This window comes from Urtica dioica, chromosome 6, assembly GCF_054948205.1.
Source record: "Urtica dioica subsp. dioica isolate 48M chromosome 6, U.dioica_male_clone48M_v1_H2, whole genome shotgun sequence".
NCBI lineage: Eukaryota > Viridiplantae > Streptophyta > Magnoliopsida > Rosales > Urticaceae > Urtica > Urtica dioica.
Window position 1 is genome coordinate 31,225,886 of NC_142761.1, and position 8,410 is coordinate 31,234,295.

Genomic DNA, 8,410 nt, shown 5'->3' on the forward strand with positions numbered 1-8,410 from the left:
TCGACTCAAGGAGCGAGCTCGACTCGAGGAGCGAACTGGATTCGAGGAGCGAACTGGACTCGAGGAGCGAACTTGAGTTCGACTCAAGGAGCGAGCTCGACTTGAGGAGCGAGCTCGGCTCGAGGAGCAAGCTCGACTTGAGGAGTGAGCTCGACTCGAAGAGCGAACTTGAGCTCGACTCAAGGAGCAAGCTCGACTTGAGGAGCGAGCTCGACTCGAGGAGCGAACCGGACTCGAGGAGCGAACTTGAGCTCGACTCAAGGAGCGAGCTCGACTTGAGGAGCAAGCTCGACTCGAGGAGCGAGCTCGACTTGAGGAGCGAACTTGGCTCGACTCAAGGAGCGAACTCGACTTGAGGAGCGAACTTGAGCTCGACTCAAGGACCGAGCTAGACTTGAGGAGCGAACTTGAGCTCGACTCAAGGAGCGAGCTCGACTTGAGGAGCGAGCTCGACTCGAGGAGCGAACTGGACTCAAGGAGCGAGCTCGACTTGAGGAGCGAACTTGAGCTTGACTTGAGGAGCGAACTTGGCTCGACTCAAGGAGCGAGCTCGACTTGAGGAGCGAGCTCGACTCGAGGAGTGAACTGGACTCAAGGAGCGAACTTGAGCTCGACTCGAGGAGCGAACTGGACTCAAGGAGCGAGCTCGACTTGAGGAGCGAACTTGTGCTCGACTCAAGGAGCGAGCTCGACTTGAGGAGCGAACTTGAGCTCGACTCAAGGAGCGAGCTCGACTTGAGGAGAGAACTTGAGCTCGACTCAAGGAGCGAGCTCGACTTGAGGAGCGAGTTCGACTTGAGGAGTGAACTTGAGCTCGACTTGAGGAGCGAACTGGGCTCGAGGAGCGAGCTCGACTCGATGCCGGCCTCGTTGAGCTTGCTCTGGTGAGCGACCGAGCTCGCCGAGTTAGGCCGACCTAAGCCTCATCCCGGAAGTGGGGAGCTTAAGGTTTTTACCCTTTTTTTTTTGCCGTGAATTCTTGAGTGTATGTCGCAGGACCCATTAGCCCCCCAAGTTTTTAGTTTACAGGCCGTGCTTTGATGACTAAAAACTTTTTTTTTTATAAAGTGGATTAAAAAGACCGCAAACTTTATTTTTTATTTATTTTTGCTAACAGGGAACATCCTTGAACAGTGTCATATAGGCCTTTATTGAATAAGGGAAATCAGAGCAATAATGAGGGGACTTGATCACTGGTGGTACTGCCTCAAGTGTTCGGCGTTCCACGGGTGCCGGATAGGAGTTCCGTCCGTGTGTTCGATGTAGTAGGTCCCATCGTGTATGACTTGTCGGACTCTATACGGTCCTTCCCAATTTGGGCCTAGGACTCCGGCGCCTTGCTCCTGGGTGTTCTGGAACACGCGTCTGAGTACAAGGCTGCCGACGGCGAAGATCCGCCTTTTGACTTTGGCGTTGTAGTATCTCTCGACCTTTCGCTTTTGTGCAGCGAGTCTGGTGAGAGCCTCGGATCTTTTCTCGTCGATTAGATCCAGTTCGAGACGCATGGCTTCATCATTGTCTGGTGTCAACCCGATAGGTGGGGACTTCCATTTCAACGGGGACCACCGCCTCCACCCCAAAAGCTAGGGAGAAGGGGGTCTCTCCGGTGGCGTTTCGAATGGTCGTTCGATAGGCCCATAGGATGAAAGGCAGTTCATCAGCCCAGGCGCCTTTTTTGGCTTCGAGATTTTTCTTGAGGTTGCTCTTAATCGTCTTGTTGACGGCTTCCACTTAGCCATTAGCCTGTGGATGTCGCGGGGATGAGAATGTCTTGCTTATCCCTAGTTGGGCGCAGATCTCTCTAACCCTCGCGTTGTCGAACTGCGCGCCGTTATCGGTCACGATTGACGCGGGGATGCCGTGGCGGCATATTATGGACTTCCAGATGAAGTTTGTAGTGTTGGCCTCGGTGATCCTGGCCAGAGGCTCGGCTTCGACCCACTTGGTGAAGTAGTCGATAGCGACGATGGCGTATTCGTATTGCCTCGGGGCTTTGGGAAGCTTGCCGATAATGTCTACGCCCCATTTTGCGAAGGGGCATGGAACAACGATGCTATTTAGGGGAGATGGCGGCTATCGTGGAACGTTGGAGAAACGTTGACACTTGTCGCACTTTCTCGCCCAGTCGTAGGCGTCTTTTTTCATCGTTGGCAAGAAATAGCCTTGTCGAAGCGCTTTGAACGCGAGGGACCTCCCAGCGGCATGGTTCCCGTAGAGGCCTTCATGGATTTCGCGGAGGACCTTGGTCGACTCGACGCTGTTGAGACATCGGAGCAGCGGGGTTGAATACCCGCGCTTGTATAAGGCTTCGCCTCTCAACACATATTTGGATGCAAGGGCTTTTAGCCTTTCGGTTTCTTTGCGGTCTTCGGGAAGTACCCATCTTCGCAAGAAGTCCGTAAGCGGGGTCATCCAAGTTGGATGAGCGGCGCTCTCAATCGTTCCCACCTCGTCACGTGAGACGGATGGTCGCGAGAGAGACTCGATTGGGATGGTTCCCAACCCATCTTCGGGGATACCGGATCCGAGGCGAGCTAAGGCATCAGCCTCAGAGTTCTCTTCTCGTGGGATCTGGATGATCTCGAACCAGGAGAAGGCATCTAGCTTGGCATTTGTCTTTGCCAAGTAGGCGATCATGTTGGGTTCTTTGGCAACGTAGTCACCTTTAACCTGATTTACGATTAACTGCGAGTCACAGTGTATTCGTAAATTCTGTACGTTGAGCTTTTGAGCGAGCTCCAGCCCTACGATGAGGGCTTCGTACTCGGCCTCATTGTTTGAGGCCTGGAATCCGTAGTGGAGGGCGTAGCGTAACTTTTCCCGGTCGGGATTTGTCAAAATCACGCCGGCACCTGCTCCTTGGGCATTAGATGCTCCGTCTACCTGTAGTTCCCAGATGGGACCCGTAGGGTCGACCTTTCTCTTTCGAGCCGACAAGTCGTCGGTCGAGCCGTCTTCTGCTCTTCCCATGTCGGGAGTGTAGGAGAATTCTGCCACGAAATCAGCTAAGGCTTGAGCCTTTATTGCCGGCCTCGGATGAAACTCAATCCCGTACTCGCTCAATTCTTGGGACCAGATCGCCATGCGAGTCAATGTTCCCTTTTGAAGAGCCTTACCGATTGGGTGTCCGGTTCGGACAACGATTGGGTGATCCTGGAAGTATGGGCGTAGCTTTTTGGCCGCTACGAGGAGAGCAAGAGAGAGCTTCTCTATCTTTGTATAACGCGTTTCGGTGTCAAGTAGGGCTTTGCTTATGTAGAAGATGGGCCATTGAGCCCTATCTTCTTCACGGATCAGCACAGCGCTCACAGCTCGTTCGGAGACGGCGAGGTAGATGTAAAGCGTCTCGCCTTCTTTTGGCTTGGAGAGGAACGGAGGTGTCCCGAAGTAGGCCTTCATTTCTTGGAAGCCCTTTTCGCACTCGTCCGTCCATTCAAAGCCGTCCGTCTTCTTAATCGCTTTGAAGAACGGTTGACACTTGTCGGTTGCTTTGGCCACAAAATGCGATAGGGCGGCAATCCGACCGGTCAGACTTTGGACTTCCTTGACACGCCGCGGGGACTTCATGTCAAGGAGTGCCTAGATTTTCTCAGGGTTCGCTTCGATACCTCGACGGCTAACTATGTAGCCTAGGAACTTCCCGGACTCGACCCCGAACACACATTTGTTGGGGTTGAGCTTCATTTTGTACCGGCGAAGGATTAAGAACATCTCCCTCAGGTTGTCTACGTGGTTGGTAGCCAGTAGGCTTTTAACGAGCATGTCATTAGGTCGGCAAAGATCCGGTTTACCAATCGTTGGTAAGTAGCTCCTGCATTCTTAAGGCCGAAAGGCATGACCTTTTAGCAGTAGCGATCAGTGACAAACGTTGTCTTGATCTGATCGGGCTCGTGCATTCGTATCTGGTTATAGCCCGAGTAGGCGTCCATGAAACTTAGGAGTTCATGTCCTGCCGTGGCGTCGACCAGTTGTTCGATGCGTGGGAGTGGAAAGCAATCTTTCGGGCAGGCTTTGTTAAGATCTTTGTAATCTATGCAAATGCGCCACTTCCCGTTGGGCTTTTTGACCATGACCACATTGGCCACCCACTTTGGGTACTTGGCTTCTCGGATGAAACCAGCGGAGAGAAGTTTTTCGACTTCCTCGTTTATTGCTAGGTACCGTTCGGGGTTGAACGCACGTCTAGCTTGTACCTTTTCAGCGATGGTTTTATCGCCATTCAACCGGTGGACAATCACATCGGGGTCTATGCCGGGCATGTCTGCATGTGTCCATGCAAAGACATCCTTAAACTCCCGAAGGAAGGACGCGAGTTGAGTTTTGATGGCGAGAGGGAGTTGTGCACCGATCTTTACTACCTGGTCAGGTTTAGCTTCGTCGAGAACGATCGAAGTGAGATCATCGGGGGTGTCAACTTTCAACCTCTCGATACCGTCACGGGGGTCTAATTCCCCGAGTTGCCGTGCGTCTTTCTGATCACACGGGTAGTCGTCTTCCAGTTGGTAGATCGTGTTAACACTTTTTTCAGCAGGCTTGCCGTCCACGCCTTGGACGTAGCATATCCTCGCCTGGGTTTGATCACCGGCCATGACGCCAACTCCCTCTTCGGTGGGGAATTTCACTAGTAGGTGATAAGTGGACGTGATAGCCCTTAGTCTGTTCAACGTGGGTCGCCCAATGATGACATTGTAGGGCGACTCCTGGTCGACCACAAGAAAGGGGACCATGTGAACGACTTCGATGCCTCCGGTAGTTCCGAAGGTGACCGGTAAATCAATGATTCCTTCAGTCATGACATTTTCTCCCGTGAACCCAAACAGGGGTGTCTGAGTTGGGACAGGGCGGAGCCCCCCGAGCTTCATGCGCTCGAGGGTGGTCTTAAAGATTATATCGGCTGCGCTGCCGTTATCAATAAGAACTCTTTTTACCAAGTTGTTGGCCACCTGGGCCTTAAGGACTATAGCGTCATTGTGCGGGTGCGTGCACAACTCTCTTGACCTCTTTATTGGTGAATTGTATCGTCTCGTAAGGTACAGACGGAGGTTCCTCGTAGGTGAGGTTAACCTACCCGGCAAGGCCTTCTTGGGAGGCAGCTCGGAGGAGCTTTTTCCTTTGCCGGGCCGAGTCCCCGTCTTTCAAGCCACCTAGTATGGTGGTGACGACGTGGAGTTGCGCGTCAGCCGTAGCTGTGACCGCCGTGCGATCGGTGTTTGGGTTGGTCCCTCTACCTTTTTTAGGCTGTGGCCTACTGTCGGTGGGGGCCGCCGCTCCTACCAAGCGAAGGACAAACTCTTTGAGCTCTCCCTTCTGGATTAACATCTCAATTTGTTTCCTAAGATGGAAGCACTGAGCGGTCGTGTGACCGTAATCCCGGTGAAACTCGCAATAGCGGGACCGGTCGCGAGACGCGGGGTTGCCCCTTATTGGAGCCGGAGTGACGAACTTGTCACGCGCCACAGCGTAGATTTGCTCTACCGGGGCGTTCAAGGGAGTGTAACCCGAGTAGTCTCTAAAATTGCTCGCAAGACGCGGCTTTTAAGACGTAGGGGGTCGGCTATCGGTAGTGTGACCGCCCTTGTTCACCCTTTTGCGGGGGTTACTCGGCTCACTGCCGGACTCATCTCGACGGCGGGAACTTTGGTGGCCGCTCCTACGGCCGTCGAGGTAATCTTCTACCTCCATAAAGGTTTTGGCTCGGTTCATTAACTCGGCCATCGTAGAAGGGACTCTGCCGACGACGGACTTTAGGAAGTCTCCAATGCGCAAGCCCTCGATGATGGCTGTAATTGCGTCACTGTCGTCAAAGCGGTCGACCTTGTTCGATTCTGTGGTGAATCGAGTGAGATACTGTCTCAAGGACTCGTTATTCTCTTGCCTGATTGACCATAAGTACATCTTGGTCTTCTTTTGGACCATGGATGTAGCAAATCGTGCCAGGAACATGTCATTCAGGTCTTTGAACGATTGGACATTCCCTGGTCTTAACCACTCGAAACCGGGTCCGGTGAGGGTAAGACTAAAAGCTTGGCATAAAGCCCCAGGTGAAACGCCCTGCATCGTCATCCAAGTTTCGTAATGTTGGATGTGATATGTGGGATCAGATTTCCCATTGTATGGAGGGAGATTCGGGAGTTTGAAGTTTCCCGTGCACACCTCAGCAAGGATTTGGGCGGTGAAGGGAGAGGAATGTTCTTCCACGACCCCGTATGTATCACCGGCCAAGCCGCCTTCACGCAGGTCACGCACCTCATTACGAAGATTGTGAATCATGGTGACGACGTCGAGGCCAGTGTTGGGGGTCACTCCTTGTTCAGGAGGAGTCACCTGTCGCCTTTCGTTCGACCCTTGAGCCGTGCGAGGGTCCCCATTGATTGGGGCCGTAGGGTTATGACCCTTACGAGCGCTCAGCCTCTCTCGGAGGTCTTCGCCACGGTTGTTCCGTTGGGCGGTAAGTCGATCTCTAAGATCCGGCCCGGCGGTATGGGGGCGTGAGCTCTGAGCCACACGCCTTACTCGCCGAGTCGTTGTACCCTCCCTGACATTGCCTCTTTGACCGAGTCGGTCATGGGCCGAACGTCGGGAGGTCTCTTCTTGAGAAGAGACCGGTATTGCTTTCGTTTTCGACGGACCGGCTTCGATCTCAACAGGGAGTTCCCCGTCCTTGGTGAGAGAACTCTCGACGTCCGCCGAAATTTCCAAGCCTTCATAGTCGGGGTCATAATCATGTCCCTCGTCCATGAGGTCCTCGGATTCCCCGTGGGGGGCGCCGTGTGCAGGTGCCTTGCCCGCCAGTTAGCGGTGGTACCTTGCGTTGGCTATCTTCAGTTGGCGGATTTTCTCCTCCATTTCAAGGATGCGGTCGTCCCGACTGTCCTGAAGAGGAGGGGGCGAGGGAGTGTGGCTCTCGTCGTTGAGAGACTCCTCGTCGCCTTGCGCTCGGGAGCGCAGGAAGTATTTCTTCACCGCGGTTGCGTTTTCGGGGTTGTTCACGCCCTCAGAATGAACGGGTGGTTGACCACTCATGTCTTTCTCGAGTCGAGAAGAAAGGGGTCGAGCTGTAGAAGGGATTTCGGGCTGTGTAAGTCAGGAAGTCCCCTCCTTCTAGTGCCAAAATGTTGTCGCACGAAAATGAACAACGATTAAATACCTCGGGCGGTTCGATCCAAGGCCGGACCAAGTGATCGCGCCCGGGCCAAAAAATGGGAGCTCGTAGACCGAGCTGCACCCTCCAGACCCTGAGGTGTGTTTTGGGGGGTGTGACCGTGCCAAAGGTTGGGTGCCTACGTACCCTTTAGTCGGGATCAGGTCAGAACGTAGTTCAATTTGTGTATGGGGGCTATCTTGGGCTCAGAGGCTTTGGGAACCCAAGACTTTAGAGTAGGACCCGGCTCGTAGCTTCTGGTGAAGACTTTAGAGGGGTCGCATGCTCGTAGCTCGGAGTTCTAGCTCAAGGGCCAAGAAGCTGGAGAGCAGTGTGTGCTGCAGAAGCTCGGGTAGCAGAAGAGGAGCGCACTCCCTCTCGTGGAGGGGGGTCCTTGTTTCTGAGCCGAGGGAAGATGAGTGCGCCCTCTTGGAATGTCACAAGAGCACGAGAGAATTCGTCAGAGAAGAGAAGTATCGTTCTCGAAAATGAATGAATGTGTGTTTTCCCTCCCCTAGGGGGGGTGGGGGGGTATTTATAGTATTTGTGGGGAGGCCTTGGGCCGGCCCCTTGAGGCCCACCGGGTGGCCGGGAGCGAGGTGCGCGAGGTGCGCGAGGCCTCACGCCCGAGAGGGCGCAGGGCGGGCGGGATATGTCGCCTGGATGGGCGCGGGGCGTGCCAGGCGCGGGACTTGGCCGGGCGCGGCGTGCCCGACAGTGGGCGCGCTCGGCCGAGGTGGGAAGGACACTCGGCCGAGGTGGCCGAGGTGGCAAAGACGCTCGGCCGAGGTGGCCGAGGTGGCAAAGATGCTCGGCCGAGGTGGCCGAGCTGACGAAGACGCTCGGCCGAGGCGGCCGAGCTGGCGAAGACGCTCGGCCGAGGCGGCCGAGCTTGCGAAGACGCTCGGCCGAGGCGGCCAAGCTGGCGAAGGCGCTCGACCGAGGTGGCCGATCTGGCGAAGACGCTCGGCCGAGGCGGCCGAGCTGGCGAAGGCGCTCGACCGAGGTGGCCGAGGTGGCAGGGACACCCTGCTGAGGCAGCGGGGGCGTTCGGCCGGGGCGCCGAGGCGCGGGCAGGCCGAGAGGCCGGGGTGCGCGGGAGTGTGCGCGAGGGCCGGGAGGTCGGGGCGCAGGAGTGCGCGCGCGGGCCGGGAGGCCGGGGTGCAGGGTGCGCGCGAGCCAGGCACGATAGGGCACGCTGAGGCCCATTGGGCCGGGGGCGCAGGTGCGCGCGCGCCGGCCGTGCCACGCTACGATCCGAGAATGAGT